The following is an 18,925-nucleotide window of genomic DNA, read 5'->3' as shown; positions in this document are numbered from 1 at the left end:
ACTCCCACACCTTGTGTATTACTCCCTTCCCTTTAGACTGTATGCCTATGCATAGGGCCTTCCTCACCTTTTGTACCTGTATTGATTGTGATGTTTGTTACTCCATATATTCTATGTATGTAATTCATGTGATGTAGTTGTATAATCACATTTACTTTACAGTGCTACGCAATATGTTGGCGCTATATAAATACATGTTAATAATAATAATAATAATAATAAGTAAATGCTTCCTGCAGTGCTTCAAAACTCTTTTATTCTCATTTTCTTTTAAAATCTGTGACCATGAGATTCTAGATAGTGTCGGCTCCAAGGCGAAGAAAACAAATAATAGGAAATTTCTACGTGGTATGTGATCAGCATGTAAGAACAATGAAACACACTGAGAATTTATATGAAAGCAAACACACAGGTTTAAATGATTCTCCAATCTCTATGGGGTGCATCTGAAAGGACAGATATTCCTATCAGCAAACTCTGCTTAACAGTAGTGATGGGCGAATAAATTCACTAGACACGATTTTTTGTGGCAAATTTCCAAGTTTTGCCACAGGCGAATTAATTTGCGAAAACTGTGGCGAAAATTCACCCCCGAAAAATCCACTGCAGCAAAAAAAAATTGACATGCGTCAAAATTGGCGCGCGCATAAAAATTGTCGTGTGTCAAAATTATTCGGATGCCCATTGACTTTAAAACAAAAAAATGTTGGTCATGTCAAAATTGACACGCGTCACAATAATTTTGATGCCCATTTACTTCAATGCGTTTTGCGTTTTATTTTTTGCCGTTTTCGCAAATTTCTCGGTAAATTAAAAAATGCAAAATTAAATTTCTTTTTACACACACACATATATATATATATATATTAAAATATAATGGAATCCATTTAATAATGGTGATGTTACTTCTATATACCACTCTATTGCTTTGTATGCATTTATTATATTATAGCACTATCTTCAGCAACATTGAATGCCACGGTTTCATTTCTGCAGATAGCTCCTTGGGGATTTTGGTCAGCTTGCTGTTCGACTTGACAGTTATTATGTATTGAACATTTTCAGTACAGAAACAAGCCTCAGGAATTAAACTGATCTCCTGAACCTGAATTATATTCACGAGATATGCCATTGATATCACATATGATTTATGAGCAGCAGCACCATGGAGAAATAACTAGATCTATTTCTATGAACTTTACAATATAGATTTTCTTGGCTCGCTGGTGTCTGACTAGGTTAGAGATGAGCAAACAAGTAACAGCTCTGTCTCCTGACAGATTCACTTCAAACTTTTCAATATTGCCAGATTGACTTGTCAAACCTAGTTTGCTGATTAAGTAAACCACTGTAGCTGAAGCCCCAAATATCATCTGTGTATGTGTATATATATATATATATATATATATATATATATATATATATATATATATATATATATATATATATATATATATATATATATATATATATCATGAGTACAAGTTATTGCAATTGAAACACATCCATTTGTACGGGAGCACCATGCTTGACTGCTAAAGGTCCAGCCCTGAAATGACCAGCTGTGGCCAAGACATACAATTGAAACACATGACACCATGTTGGAGTAAATAAAGGCCACAGCTTTATTAATTAATAGCCTTGTAAACCAAAACCTTCCACATTATGCCAGATGCTGAGCAAGTCAGCAGGCACGAGGTTAGGACCCGGAAAACAGGGGGGGGGGAGCCGTAGGCTACTGCCCCACCTGCAACTTAACTCACCAAATTGTATCCCAATTACCAATTGGGAGTAGTGATAGGCACTGTTTCGCTTCGCGATAAAATTCGTGAATTTCTCGCGAATTTGCAAAACGGAAAAATTAGTTTTTGATGCCGGCACCTGTTTTTAACGTCAGCATCTGTTTTTTTCGACGCCGGCTATAAAAATTTTCGGGCGCATTTTGCAGGCGTTTAGCGAATTTATTTGCTGGCGGCGAATCGCGCAAATTCGCCGCGAATTCGCGCCTGCCAAATAAATTCACCCATCACTAATTGGCAGTGCAAACGACCCAAAAGCTGTGACACAAAGTGAAGAGAAAAACATTTTATAAATAATTTTAACTATGGTTACAAAGATCAGTAAAACATGTTAAACAGGGGTGGGTGGCAGATAAGCTGATATCACTAGGCTTGCAGTTCCGGGAATGATTAGGCAGGTTTTGCTGCGCGGGAATCCGTTTGTGCCCGGCCTCAAATGACCAATGGGATTGGGCAGGCTGTCTGACAAACCCCCTGGTTGGTCCCAGCAGCCATGTCCCACCCCCCCATCCACTGGGGGTTGGGTGTTGGGTGAGCCGAGGGTGAGTAGAGTATAACAGTGCTTTATTAGCAGGCTCATGCAGCCATTACACAACAGTAAGCAACTCTAACACCACAAGCTGTATACAAAGTATGCACAGTATTGAGCACAGTGACATCTACAGGCCAATTGTATAAACACCACACTTTCCTACTATTGCTTTTAAGATGTTTGTGGTATCATTATATCTTCTCATTCTAGCCCCAAAACTATGGCTATGGCTAAAATCTAAATCGCCAGTGAGATGACACTTGGAGTGCTTCGTTGCCTGAAGTTTCCTTGTGAGGCAACTTCAAAAAATGAAGTGCTCCGTGTGCCATCTCACGGCGATTTAGATTCTAGCCGGCGGGAAGGCAGTTCGGGGAGATAAGTCGCCCGAAGAAGAGGTGATTTGTCGCTGAGAGACAAAATCTCCCCGAATCTTCACGTGTGTCTCTGCCATTAGAGTTGAGAGTATTATGGTTTCTACCAAAGTTAATCCACCCTGTGCAAATTTAGAGGTACATTACCCTTAGGAGGTTGTACTTTTGATAGCTCCTAGCTTTTCATTTCTAGTCTAAAAGGATATTTCATAAAAGAATGACCGACAGATAATACGATATAAAAAATGAATAAAGTGTATGTAGAAATCCCATTTGATGTTGTCTGGCAAGTAATTGAATGAATAAGGAACATCTGTTGGCTTGGCAACGTTACGGTAGCCATAGTAACCACAGCAAGTTTAGAGTAATGTATGAGAAACCATTCTTGTATTTGACGTGAACATAAAACACATCATTATATAACAAACTAGGTTATAATTCAATTGACATACTGAATGTGTACCAGTCACATGTACAATGAGTAAATAATAGAAGTACACTAAACATTTTGGTCCTAGATGGAGGCGACAATGTACTGCGAGTATTTGCCACACACTTCTGTGAACAGCAGGTCATTGAAGGCCATTTACTAACATTGGGCTAAACTGTACCACTGACTGGCTGCTATGGATTACTGTACTGGTACTGATTTCAATGGTGTTAATGAAAAAGCCCAATTCATTTCTGCTTCACAGAACTTACAATCTAATTTGTGTTACTTACGTGTGGAATATTAAGTAAATTGCTCAGTGTGACAATAGGTGCTAAAGAAATATAATCCAGGGCTGTTAATTAGGGCTGTCTGTTAATGAAGTTTACCCTACAAATATATGAAAGTCTGTCAGGACATTCCAGTTGCTTGTATGCTTACAAAATAGGAGAAAAACATGATAAAACAAGGTGCCAAGTATGGAACCAGCATATTTCTGGGTAAAATATTGTATGTGTGTGACATTGTGCAATTATAACAGCGACACATGGGCTAATTGCACAATTGTTGTTCACAACACTCACATACAGGGTCAGACTGGGCCGGCGGGACACCGGGAAAAAACTCGGTGGGCCCCGCCGGCCCTTATCCGCTTCCTGTGACACTGCTGCCCTAACCTACTCCTCCTGGTCCTGGTGCCGAAAGTTGAAAGGTACGGGCACGGTACGTATGCTGGTTGTGGGGCCCATGCACAAAGGGACCCCAGAGTAGGCTTTGCGGGGTCTGGGGGGGCCCCAAGACAGCAGTCCCCTTTGGGCCCCCAGTCCGACCCTGCTCACATACCAGTAGTTGGTTAAACCACCTGTGCCTTGTGCACCAAACTTGAACTAAAAGCTCTGCAGGATAGACATTTTTACTTTTATACAAACAATTGTGTAATCACACTGTGTATAATACTATAGGGAACCCTATGCAAGGATAGTGAAAATGATAATAATAGGTATAGTATCTAATATCCGGAATGCTTGGGACCTGGGGTTTTGTGAAGGATGGATGTTTCACTCTTGATACCTTAAAATGAAAAATGATTTAAACATGAAATAAACCCATTAGGATTGTTATGCCACCAATTTTTATTTATGCAGCTTATTCAGCTTAACCAAGTACAATGTAGATATTTATAATTGCAGAGAAAAAAGGGACTTCCTGTAATTTTGAGCTAATTCTGAGTTTCTGTTCAGGAAAATGGAATCCCATACCTGTATAGCCATGCCATTGCAGAACCCTAAAATGTTTAACCATCTTTAATAACAATAAATATTGTAAAACAAACCTCGGTATTCTATACTTTTATAAAAAAATTCTGGATGAACGTCCAAAATTTAAAGTAATGTCCGTTTTAGGGATGTAGCGAACTGTTCGCCGGCGAACTAGTTCGCGCGAACTTCGACTGTTCGCGTCCGCCGAATGTTCGCGAACGTCGCGCGACGTTCGCCAATATGTGTTCGCGTTCGATTCGAACAAAAATCGTTTGACCATTCGACCATTCGATTCCTTCGACCGCTAAAATCGAAGGATTTTCGTTCGAATCGAACGATCAAAGCCATTCGATTGAATGAAATCATTCGATCGAATGGTTTCGATCGTTCGATTCGAACGAAAATCCTTCGATCGAACGATTAAAATCCTTTGATCGTTCGAATCGAACGATTTTGCGGATGTTCGAAGTTCGCAAACTGTTCGCGAACTGTTTGCATTTTTGCCGGTGTTCGCGAACGGCGTTCGCGAACACATAAACGGCAGTTCGCTACATCCCTAGTCCGTTTATCTAATCTAACTATTCAGAATCAAGGATAAAACAATTTGGGGATGAACTGAATCCATTAGCATTGAATTCAGCAAAACCAGTAAAAAAACCTTTTTTTTAGAAACATAAATTGCAGAAAAAAATTCCATTATTCCATTAATTTTAAAAAGTACAAGTTCCAATGAGGCATTGTTTCTCTTTTCATGATTGCATAAAAAATTACATCAAAGTTAAACTTAATTGACTTTTATTCCTCAGTTGCCTTTTTTTTCTCACGATCGCTAGCATATTTAAGATTAATTCCAATCAGGTTTAATTATAGGGGGAAATCAATAACACATGAAAATGGCATTGCAAGATTAATTTTTAATGAGGCTTTACAATTGTTTTAATTAAACTCGAATGAAAATTTGAACATCAGATTGCTGGAATGGTTCACTTAGACTTCCTGGTGACGGCTATAGAATTTTATCAAAATTACCAGAGTTCTTTGTTTGATAAATTTCCAAACTATGAGTTTGAATAACTGGATCTTGAAAATATTCAACATAGCATTTTTTAATTCCACTTCCAAACACAGGGAAAAGCATGATCTAGAATTTTAAAGAATCAGCCCTTAATGATTTGCATTTGCAAAACCTGCTAAGATTTAGCATTATCCCAAACCATATTCTGAAATTGGTTCATCCTTAGGAAATATAACATTTTACTTAGGTTTAACTTCAGAAAAACAACGTAGACAGTTGCCATTATAACATTTCTACAGCATTACATTCATTAAACAATTAATAAAGAAAATTGAGCATAATTGACTTCCAAATGTGGAACAAGGTTTCGTTAATTATAATACAGGTATGGGACTTGTTATCCATAATACTTGGGACCTGGGGTTTTTGGATAATTTGTATCTCCATAGCTTAAGTCTGCTAGAAAAATGATTTAAACATTAAATAACCCCAATAGAATTTTTTTTAAAAAACTAAAATCGAATTTCACAAAAAAAGACTTTAAAATGTGAATTTTCTACATACAGTATTTAGAAGTTGAGGGATCCTTATTTAAATATAGAGTGCAATTGTATTCCTGTGTGGCACAACTTTCATGGAGGCAACAACTTTGTGTAGCCTTGTCTTTGTAATGTAATAGAATTCATGCAAAGGGCTGCTGTACCAGCAGGGAGAAACATAGACAGCCATGTAACAGACATTACCGTACATATGTAGGGATGTGAAAATCTTAGACACCCTTACACATTACAGACAGGCACACCCCTAGTAATATGGACACCTCAGTGGGTCCTTATGGGGACCTTGTGCTTATGTCATCCCTGCAGTTCTCACAGTGGATGCTAGATGGCACTGTGATATAATATAAAAGGGCTTGAAAGCCATGAGGTAGAGGCCATTGCTGCTGAACCTTTCCTCTGTTAGGCCACAGAGGTTAGGGGTGGTGGAACTCAGCCTGAGTATAGTGAAGTGATAGTTATACCCTTTAATAGATCACTTTAGGAGTGATAGATAGGGTATGTAGTTGAGCAGCTCAAAGCTCCGATGAGGATATTAGAGGGATTAAGATCCCGGGTATTACTGACCCCATAGTAGGGCCTAAGTGTTAAACTCAGGGAAGTATGAGTTTCTGAGTTCCACTTAAGGTAATCTTGAAGCTTGGGGAAATACCTTCCAACAAACTGCATTGTTTTCTACATGTACTCTTCTCTCTTCAGAGAGTTGTTCTATATTAATACAGTGAGTATGCCTTGTTACCTTGATTAATCTCTGTTTTATTCTATGTTCCATGCTCCATGGTGAACTCTAGTTTTGGTTAATAAACTCAGTTCATTATTCAAGCAAATAAAACTACTGGCGCCCAATTTCTTTTGCATCGCACACAGTTACAGTTACACTACACCCTGCCTCCACCCCGCTGCGAGGGCTTACCCCTGAGAAAGAGAGCTCATCTGTGGTCTCAGCCCACAAAGGAAAGTAGCGTAAACTGCCCTCTCATAAAGCAGTTTACTATAGCGCTACACATACAATAAACTGTCACTATATATTTGTTGAGGGGCTGTTTGGTACGGAAGTTTATCATACAAAATGTAGGTACAAGTGATGGGCGAATTTGTCTCTTTTCGCTTTGCCACGAAATTCACAAATTTCCAGCAAAATTCATAAAACGGTTGAAATATTTGCGGAACGCGATTGTTGACCCCAGCGTCAATTTTCTCAATAGTTCTATGATTGTTGGGATTTCCCAAACTGTGGAGGTGCAATAGAAAATTAGATAATTCAATTATAAAAGATATTTTAGCATTGTATTGCTTGCAATTGTGAATACAAATTTATAATGTTTGACAAAGGAAAGAAGACTCTCTGATGGTGAAGTTATTGAACCAACAGAATGTAATCGACATCCAAAGAGCAAACAATTAAATATGCCAATAAACGAGGAGACCAATGAAGAACTACATTTTGTTTTTGTCGCTGATGTTCGGCCTTCATGAAAAACATTGAAACCTTTTATATTAACACCTGAAAGGAATATTTTTATTTTATTGTCACGAGCTAGACGATACGTTGAAAATGTGTTTGGAATACTGGCAAATCGCTTTTGCATTTTCAACACCTCTATAAATTTATGGTCTGAGAAAATAGACATTATTGTTCTTACCTGTTGTGTTCTGCATCATTTCCTGCACAAGAACAATCATAGTTCCTATGCCCTTGAGAGCACGGTGGATCATGAGATTATTCAGACAGGGATTATACCATCTGAATGGCGTAACGGAAGCAGCCTGCTTCTACAACTGCAAGGTTCACAAGCAAGAAACACATCAAGGGGCTGATTCACTAAGGGTCAAATATCGAGGGTTAATTAACCCTCGATATTCGACTGGGAATTGAAATCCTTCGACTTCGAATATCGAAGTCGAAGGATTTAGCGCAGATAGTACGATCGTAGGATTATTCCTTTGATCGAACGATAAAATCCTTCGAATCGAACGATTCGAAGGATTTAAATCCAACGATCGAAGGAATATCCTTCGATCAAAAAAAGTTAGCTAACATTGACTTCGGTAGCTTTTAGAGGGCGAACTAGGGGGTCGAAGTTTTTTTTTAAAGAGACAGTACTTATGGTCGAATAGTCGAACGATTTTTACTTCGAATCCTTCGATTCGAAGTCGTGGTCATAGTCGAAGATCTAAGTAGCCCATTCGATGGTCGAAGTAGCCTAAAAAACACTTTGAAATTCGAAGTTTTTTTACTTCGAATCCTTCACTCGAAGTTAGTGAATCGGCCCCCAACTGATGCTAAAACCAACATGATGTACAGTTTTTCAATGGGGTTGGCAAACTAGACTGGCAATTCCGTATGATTTAAATTGTGACCTTTTGCAATAATTATTGTATAGTGCATAATAAAGTCATTACATAGCACTTTGTAGAAAATAAACATTTTAATTTGGTTTAACATCTGGGGGGTTATTTATCAAAGTCCAAATTTATCTCAATATTTTCAGAAAAAAAAGATTTTTGCCCGAAAACTTCGGATTAGTGCACGAAACCCAGCGCAGATCAAAAAATCTTTGGGACTTCTCCCATTGACTTACATGCAACCACGGCAGGTCTGAGGTGGCAGATTTTCAGATTCAGGCTTTTTCCGAAAAATGTAAATTTTTTTTTCCACTAACAATTCGGATCTTACGCTTAGCGGCAGATTGATTAAGGGTCAAATTTCGAAGTACAAAAAACTTCAAAATTCGGCCATCAAATTAAAAAAGTTTGAATTCGAAGTTTTATCAACAAATTTGGCAATCCTGCGGTCGAATAAAAATCCTTCAATTTTAGCGATCGATCAAAGGATTTTCCTTCGACCTCTAAAGACTTAGAAAATGTTTGTAGAAGGTCCCCATAGGCTAACATAGCACTTCAGCAGGTTTAATTTGGTGAAGTATTGAAGTCGAAGTTTTTTTAAAGAGACAGTGCTTCGATTATCGAATGGTCGAATATTCGAATGATTTTTACTTAGAATCAAAGTCGAAGTAATTTCGAAGTCGTAGTATCCTATTTGATGGTCGAAGTATCAAAAAATGACTTCGAAATTAGAACTTTATATACTTCGAAAATTCACTCGTACCTTAGTAAATCTGCCTCGTAAAAAACAAAAAGTAAGTTTTTGGCATTCAGAGTTTAGTAAATACCCCTTTATTGTAGTTTTTCGTTTAAAAAAATAACATAAAAGAGCAATAAGGGATTCTGTACTATAAATACAATTAAAGAAAACCTTTAACATTACCATATGAATAAAATAGAAAAACAACCAAACAAGTTCTATCATGAAACAAATGTCTAATACAAAAGTGAAGCACAATATTGCAGAAGTGCAACTATATAATCAAATCTAGCTTACAAAGGTGTGTGGCTAGTATTATCTAGAGATGATGATTCCAGGTATTGCAGGCTTTATTCATTGGTTATTGAGGAAGAGAGATTTCTAGTTGTTAGTGGAGGAACATGGCTGAGGGAATGATTGATTTATATGAGGAGGGTATTGTGGATAGTGGTTGCAGTGTGGGTGTGGTAACATGAGTTGAGTATTGCTTGATATTGTGGTACTTTCAGAGATGTTATTTTGTAGGTCTTTATGAACTAAATCAGTTAATAGTTCCCAGTGCAGCCTCTGTTCTCCTCTCATCCTCTGTAATTTGGAAGCCACAGAAAATGCAAGTGCATCAAGTTCATCATCGGGCTTTGTAAGTATGGCTGCCGCTTCATTAGGAATTAAAATGTTTGAATCTTCCTGTTGTGATTTTCTTTTCTTTGTTGTTGGCACATTCCTCTGTGCTGGTTGTGATTCTAGAGTTGGCACCTCTTTTGTTTGCTAAACAACATTTTCAGAGTTCAAAATCTGTAGGAATAAAATATAATATGGTTATAAAATGATACACGAAAAGAAGAGGCGGTCATAGTAGCATAGTTGTGGGATGCATATATCATCTGTGGAGGAACTGGACTTAAATTCCATTTTAAAAACAGTGCTTTATTTGAGATTACATTTTTAACATAGTCAACATTTGCAACAGGATTTATTCTCTTGCACAGTTGCACTAGGGTCTTATATGCTTCCGTTCTCTACATATATTGTACTGGAAATCAGCAAAAAGAAGATTGATAGCTACTGGGGGCATATTTGAAGACATGGATCTTCCCTGTGTTAGCCATGGGCTGGTACAGAATCTCAAAACATAATGGGGTAAATTTATCAAAGAGTGAAGTTCCGCCACTAGAGTGAAATTCCACAGCTCTCAATTAATTTCTATGGGATTTTGAAAGGCGTATTTATCAATGGGTGAAAGTGAAAGTGAAAGTTCACCCTTTGATAAATACGCCTTTAAAAAACCCATAGAAATGAATGGAAAGTGGCGGAATTTCACTCTAGTGGCGGAACTTCACTATTAACTTCCCTCTTTGATAAATATACCCCATGAAGTGGCATTTCTAGCCTACTTTATTGTTAAGCTGTAGTTCTTCTTTAAGAGCTGCTACAATTCCACATTAAATCCTAGAAATGTTCAGGAGTCCCTTTGACGCAAATAAAATACATTTGCATTATTATTATTTATTTTTTTTCTTTCCCTTTTGATCTAACTAGTGATGGACGAATTTGCGCCGTTTCGGTTCGCCAATAAATTTGCGAATTTCGCACGAATTTCGTGAAACTGCGAAAAATTCTCGAAACAGCGCTGGCGTCTCGTTTTTGACGCCGGCGCCCGTTTTTTAAAAAATGTTGATGCCGGTGAATTTTTGCCGCGAATTTTTGCGGGCGTTTCGCGAATTTATTCGCTGGCGGCGAATCATGCAAATTCGCCGCAAATTCGTGCCTGGTGAAAATATTCGCCTATCACTAGATCTAACTTAAATTTAAGATGGCCATTGACGCAAACGACCGATCTCCGCCGGACGAAAAATGTCGGGAATCTCCACACATGGTCCGAAAATCGTAGGAATCCTTGATTCATATGATCAGATCTTTGCGTCTATGGCCAGCTTTAGAACAAACAGACTATGTAATTCTGTACATGCTAAAGTACCTTCTTCTGAACAGCTTTTCATCGCATGCAGCGCACATGTACATGTAGCAGTGATAATGCGACTTGCCTAAGTAAGAACCACTCTGTATGCATAATATGAATGTTTTGGAGGGCAAGGAAGTATATGTAACCCTTTCGATACCCCTTCTGTCTGTGTTATACTGTAACCTAAAGCAGCAGATTTATCAAGGGTCGAAGTGAAAATTTGAATAAAAAAAAAAAATTTTTTGTGCTATTTTTTGTGTTCTTCGACTAGAGAATAGTCCAAATTCGTTTTGAGTTCGAACAAAAATTGAAAATTCGAATATCAAAATTTATCATGTACTGTCGCTTTAAAAATTAGACTTCGACCATTCGCAATCTAAAACCTGCCAAATTGCTGTTTTAGCCTATGGGGGACTTCCTAGAACCCATTTGGAGTCAATTAGTGGACTTTTAAAATTCGTTTTATTGCTACTCTGTGTGTTTATATACATGTTAGGGACAGGCTGTTAGTAGAAAAGAGTTACAGGATTGTTTTAATAAGGCTCTTTAAACTTATCATCATTTCAAACCAATCTCAGTTTTATATTTTCTGTACCCTATTTTTAAATCCTACAATTTTATGCAAACTTGAACCTTAGCGTGAGGATTAAATCTCTGTCATGCACTAGATATTCTACACTTCTAAATTAAAACAAGTGCATTGCTGTTAAACATTTGATAGATTATGCTCTGCTTGATAAAAAAAATGTTCTGCTGGCAGGATCTGCAATTAACAGGGTTGTGAGCAATGACTAATCACAAGTGTTAATTGTTATTAAAGAAGGAAAACTAACTGCTAAATACATTATGCATGAAATTAAACTCAATTACAAAAGTATTAAGGAACAAGCTCAATTATAACAGATTCACCAATATTAATAATTTATGCCCTTACATTAATCTTTGGTCGTTTCTGTCTACTGTGGCTGTCACAATAGCAATTTAATTTCTCTATTCCACACATTTAGGGTAGGATTCCACAAGCGATTTTGTCGCGTCAGATCAACGCTGCGACACCATGCGACAATTCTATCTCTTACCTCGACAAAATCGCTCGTGGAGTCCTACCCTTAGGCTAGAAAGGAGAGCAGGCACCTGAGTATGTTTGATCAAAATTGTTAATAAGAATGTCTGAATTCAAATACATCAATTATTGCTAAAGATTATTGCATATGTCACCACATTCCTGCTGCAGGTATAGGATCTGTTATCCAGAATGCATAAGGTTTCTGCATAAGAGATCAGTGTCGGACTGGGGGTCAAGACCCAATGGGGCTGCCACATCAGGGGCCGGCACACCCCTCAGGGGCCCCCTCTCCAGTCACAACCCAGCTTTGTAACTAATTGTAATTAAAATGGAGTCTATTGGGCAAATTCACTAACCTCCGGAAATTCGCCAGCGACGGCTTTGCTCACATCGCCACACTTCGCCAGGCGAAAATTCGCCAGGACAAACGCTAATTCACTAAAATGCAAAGTTGTGTCCAGGGCGCCGAACGGTTGCGAAGTTGCACTAGCGTTAATTCGGCAAGCAAAGTGAAGATACGCAAGCGATGGCTAATTTGCATACGGTGGGAAGTTAAAGTACAATGGACGTATATGTTGCAGCAAATACATTACATTACACAAGTCCAGGGAACCTTAATAAAATAAAATAAAGTTGTTATAATGCCCTACACATGAGCCCAGTGTATAGTTTATGTGCCATATGTTCGGAAATGTAGGGGGGAAGCAGGGTACCCTAAAAAAAATTTACGATCTTTTGCAGCCTATCACCCTGAAAAACTGAAAAGTCGCCAGCGTTTTTTTGGGACTTAGAAAAATTTTCAATTTTTTTTTGAGGAAGTCCTATCTACTCTATTGCACTTCGCCTGGTCTGAGGTGGCGAAGGCAAGTCTGGCGCAAGAGGTAACGTTCAGTAAAAACTGCATCTTAGTGAATTTGCGTCGTTACGTCCATTCGCCAGTTTGAAAATTCACCTGGCATTAGAGTGCAAGTAGCCCTACAGTCTATCTTCTTCGCTAGCGAATTTACGCCAGCGTAAGGCACTTCGCCCTTTAGTAAATTTGCCCCAATGGGAGATAGCCTCCCCATATAATTCGAAGCTTCTGGATAATGGGTTTCTGGATAACGGGTGCACACTCAGTCATGCTACACAAATAATTGGGGGATAAAAAAAGTCCGTTTAAATGGTCGAGACACCAATTTGTAGTAGTGTTTCACTCTGTGGGAATGTGTTGTGATACTGTGGTTTGTTAAGATCTTCTACAATAGCCATTTGTGTCGCCCTAGATTTTGTATCATGAAAAATGTATTTTACGTGCATACCAGCTACTTTGCAGCTCTACTGATATTCTTCATAATATGTATCAATCATATGAAAAAGAAGAAATACATGTGGATTAAGAGTCAGAAAGTAATCCAAAGGCACACAGGATTGATGCAAGCAAGATTACCTTGCGTGTTGAGGTTATTTGTTTTATAGATACCGTAGCCGTAAGCTAAAGCTACGGCTTGATTCACTGACAGTAATGGTTTCGGCATTTTAAAATGTGAAATAAAGTGTGAAAATGCGGCTGGGTGTTTTATATGGTTCTGAGCAGCACTTTTAACTAGAAGATTACAACTTCACTCCTTGATTTAGCAATCAGAAACTGAATAATTGCTTTACTGATAATGCCTCTATATGTAAAAAAAAATGATCAGGTTTTTACCTGCCGTTTTTTAAAATTCAACATGTGGAAAGGATTAAATAAAAGACTAATAAATCAAGACGGGGCAACAAAATGATACAAAAACCATAATCCTCCTTGTAGATCTGAAGACAAGAATTATAAGCCTAGGTAAATTGGTGTAACAATTCATAATTCAATAGAGGCTCTTTAAATTCCGAGCAAAGCCCTTGGAAATGAAGAACCGCTCAGTGAGAACTTTGAAAGGCTTATCGATCCTCGCTGACATTTTTGACACATAATAAAAGGTCATAGCCAGCCTTTGGCATTTAGATAAAAATTGAAAGCGTCACACTGAATCATTTTATGTGTTGCCAGTTCATTTATAAGGGATATAATTGAGATGTGTATTTTGCTTGACAACAGTCACACCATTGACCTGCACTTAATAAAACGATTTTTCTCGCAATGACATCTATGTAGTGAGACTTGGGGGCAAATTTACTGAAGGTCGAATATCGAGGGTTAATTAACCCTCGATATTCGACTGCCGAATGGAAATCCTTCGACTTCGAATATCGAAGTCGAAGGATTTACCGAAATTCGTTCGATCGAACGTTTGAATCCTTCGAAACGTTCGATTCGAAGGATTTTAATCCATCGATCGAGCTAAAAAAGATAGCAAAGCCTATGGGGACCCCATAGGCTAACATTGACTTCGGTAGCTTTTAGGTGGCGAACTAGGGGGGTCGAAGTTTTTTTTTTAAAAAGACAGTACTTCGACTATCGAATGGTCGAATAGTCGAACGATTTTTAGTTCGAATCGTTCGATTTGAAGTCGTAGTCGAAGGTCGAAGTAGCCCATTCGATGGTCGAAGTAGCCAAAAAAAACATTAGAAATTAGAAGTTTTTTTTCCTCTATTCCTTCACTCTAGCTAAGTAAATGGGCCCCTTATTGTATCTACCTCTGGTGAATATCGGGGCCAATTCACTAAAGGTCGAAGTTGCTAACGCTAGTGACTTTTTGCCAGCGTTGCTGCAGGGACATCGGCAACTCACTAACAGGCACCAATTCGCTAGTGAACAGGACTGTCGCTAGCACTCATTCGCACTCTATTGCAAGGCGACTTTTCGCTCTGGTTGAAAGGTCGTTACTCCTCAAATTCAGTATGCATTAATATACATTAAAGTTTCAAAAACACTGGCGACTTTTCCTTTTTTAAGCGGGATTGGCTACAAAAGTCTTTACTTAGACTTTTTTTTTTGGTAACCGGTTTTCGCCAGACATTTCATAACATATGGAACATTAATTTTACAGTGGGCTCATGTGTAGGGCATTATATTAACTCTCTTGTCTTTATTAAGGTTCCCTGGACATGTGTAATAAAAAGTGGTAACAACCATTTGCACCAATATTTATAGTAAAGACCTCCATACAAATTTAAATTTCCTGCTGTATGCAAATTGATCACTGGTGAATTTTCGGTAGGCACAATTGAACGCTAGCACATCTTCATTATGAAATGATTGCATAGCTGAAGTAACGCTACCGAAAAGTCGCCAGCATTCGATACCCGGGACAAAACTTTGCATTTTTGTGAATTTGCATATTTGTAGCGCATCTGCGCAGGTGGTGCGAAGATGACGCTGGCGTAAATTCGCTCGTTATTGAATCTGCTCCATAGTTTAAGCCATTGCCTTACCTAATAAACAAGACAGAGAGACAACTGTCCCATAGAACCTCATCTCATAAATATTGCAGGTTTTTATATTAACATTGCATCTGACATGTCTTTGATCAGGGAGATAAAAAAACACATTTAGTATCAAAATGTGATGTTGCCCATTAAATTATCTTTCATGAATCAATCTAGTCAAAATCAGAGTATCATCTTAAGCAAGTTTACCTGCCTCTTACTATTGCCATTGTCTTCCCTCCCTGCACTGAGTGGTCTACCTGTACTGACAGAAACACACAGACTTTGCCCTCAATAGAAATCTCCTGTTTAAAAGCTGCTCTCCATGGAAACCCACATGACACTCAATTTAAGAGCCTTTTCCTATTTCTGGGAGTAATATGCAACCCTTGGGATTCTGCAGCCTCAGCCAGCGTTTCATTATTCTATACAGCACTTTCCCTTTTCACTCTATATAAAGTACATAAATATAATTATAGCTCAAGATCACTTGAATTTTTTGCTAGCAACTACAACTCTACATCCTTAACCGGGTGTTATAATAAAACATTTAGGAGGCAATTACTCCTAAATATTTATAGCAAAAAAGCAGATTTCGGTAGGTTAAAGATTGTTTTCTAAAGTAGTTAGCATATTCCAACTTTAATGAGAATAAAAAGTAATAATTCTTCTACAATAGTGCTGTTTGGAATAAGAGATTTAATCTGTGTGCCTTTACTTTATATTGCTATCCAGAATTCAACCACTATACACTGGCAGCTACTGGATGCAATTATTCCTCCCTCAGTCTTACTGTCTTATGTAGCTCACGCAGGTCTTCACTGCTGGTTAGAGAAAGGAGGCGCAAAACATCATGGCAGCAATATATTGTGGGAATGTATTAAAAAAAATGGCAATGTACATATTTTCTACCCATATAAAAATAAACTGTAATTAAATGTTTTTCACTGAGCTGCACAGAACTCTTTTTAACTGTATTGCCAGAAAGTGATAAGCATTAAAAATATTAAAGTGATGGCTACAAGGCACAAAATACATGTTTACCAACTGGCAGTTAAAGAACAAATGGCTTGGTTTGCAAACAGGGGCTATGGTTTAAAGAAAAATTTCACAACTAAATGCTAAAGAATCTATAGCTTTATAATGGAAACTTTGCCCCACTTAAAATAATGTATTCCAATGTCCATTAACAGATACAGCCTAATTCTGAGACATAAACATTATCCTTAGTTCATTTACGCACATTCCTTCAATTCTGTAATGTTAGGAACTGATATAATGTTTATTTGTAACAGGCTCCCCCATAATCATTCCCCTATCTCCCTTACTTCATTTGTGTTTTCTTCTACTGTGCTTTTTTTTTCTTCTCATCTCAGCTGTTTTGACCATCGTTATTATAATTTTTTTCAATAAAAATATCTCCCCAGAAAAAGTACATAAGTCAGTGGTGGTACTGTGCTTTACCTGGGTGCATCTGCTATGTGAGAACCTAAAAGTGTAAACAATAAGGGGATCATATCTCATTTCTAAGCCCGCAAACTCATGGGGGCAAATTCACTAAGCGCCGAAGCGCCTAACGCTAGCGTCAGTTCGCTAGCGTTGGGCATTTTCGTTACTTCGCAAATTCACTAACGAACGCTGGCGTAAATTCGCTAATGTTACTTCGCACCCTTACGCCTGGCGAATTTTCGCAACGGACGTAACTACGCAAATTCACTAACACGCACATTGTACTGAACGCTACCTTTTACGCTAGACTTCCTTCGCCACCTCAGACCAGGCGAAGCGCAATAGAGTAGATAGGGATGGCTTCAGTCCCAAAAAACACTGGCGTTTTTTCTATATTATGGGTGATAGGCTGAAAAAGATCGAAATTTTTTTTGGGGCTCCCCTCCTTCCCCCCTACATTTCCTAAATCATGGCAACTTAACTATACCGTGGGCACATGTGTAGGGCAAAATAAAAATGTTATCTGATGTTTTGAAGGTTTCCCAGGCATTTGTAGTGCTGCTACATATTCCTCCATTGAAATTTGGATTTGGCGCCGTATGTAAATTAACCATCGCTAGCGTAAATTCGCTTCGATTAGCGAATCAATGCAACTTCGCAACCTTACGCTACCCCTGAGCGCAACTTCGGATTTTAGTGAATTTGCGGAGCGCTTGCGAAACTACGTCTGGCGAAGTGCGGCAAAGTTGCGCCTGGCGCAACTACGAATCTTAGTGAATTTGCCCCATGGTGTCAGGATTGTGCCCAACTGGCAGATCTCTCAGCAGCAAATGAGCACCTATGCAGGTTGCATCCTACCCTGTATAACTAACCAGGAAAAGTCCATGGGATGCCATCATTGAGGTTTCCATCAACTTCATGGCAATTACTGTCTATAAGCAACTCTTACTCACCCAATATTGCATTCAGATTTCAGAAGCAGATAACAGGAGGACATACATTTAAGGCAACAGGCAAGGGACTCTTCAAAGATTAATTCGGACAAATTCTTGTATATATCACTGGGATCATTACCACTTTTTGGGCAACATTTAAAAGGTGTTGGGAAAGAAAAGATGATACCTAACAAATGTTGTAAGATGAAGCGATGCATAGAACACTCATCATAAAATGTACATACACGCCTTAGGCTCCCTCTTTGTGTGTTATTTTCAAGTTCTGCTTCCATAGAGACAGGTATCTTCTCTGACTCAACGTGGCTTTTTTTCTTGACATTTATTTTTATATCTATTCCTGTCACTGAGCGTATGGCTGTGCATTTTTATAGTGCATAGAACAAATCAATTCTGTGAATTTCCATATTTTACATCAGCTTTTCCAACTTGCTGCAATATACAAAAGCTATAAAGGCACAGCATTTTCCTCTGTACAGCGGATACAGCATCCATATATCCATTAAAGATTGATGGTAAACAGGCGATTGTGCCAGATGGAGATTTCCAAAGGATTCATTTGCAAGACATAAGACGTCTTTTTTTGTACTAAGGTTGAAAACAGGGTAAAAGACAGAATATATTATCTTTATAACACTAAAATGCTGAGGGGTTAAAAGGAAGCAAACATTACAAATATCAGTCATGTTGATCTCCAGCTCTCCCAATTCTCACAAATCAAGTATACTTTTCCTTTTAAAATTCAATTTTCATCTGAGAGTTTTTTTCACTAAAGAAACACTTGGGGGCAGATGTATGAAGGGTCGAATATCGAGGGTTAATTAACCCTCGATATTCGACTAGGAACTAAAATCGTTCGACTTCGAATATCGAAATCGAACGATTTAGCGCAAATCCTGCGATCGAACGATCGAAGGATTATTCGTTCGATAGAACGATTAAATCCTTCGAATCGAACGTTTCGAAGGATTTTAATACAACGATCGAAGGAATATCCTTCGATCAAAAAATCTCAGGCAAGCCTATGGGGACCTTCCCCATAGGCTAACATTGACTTCGGTAGCTTTTAGCTGCCGAAGTAGGGGGTCGAAGTTTTTCTTAAAG

The sequence above is a fragment of the Xenopus laevis genome, chromosome 8S (genome assembly GCF_017654675.1).
Source record: "Xenopus laevis strain J_2021 chromosome 8S, Xenopus_laevis_v10.1, whole genome shotgun sequence".
Classification (NCBI taxonomy): domain Eukaryota; kingdom Metazoa; phylum Chordata; class Amphibia; order Anura; family Pipidae; genus Xenopus; species Xenopus laevis.
Note: the sequence above shows the minus strand (reverse complement) of the source record.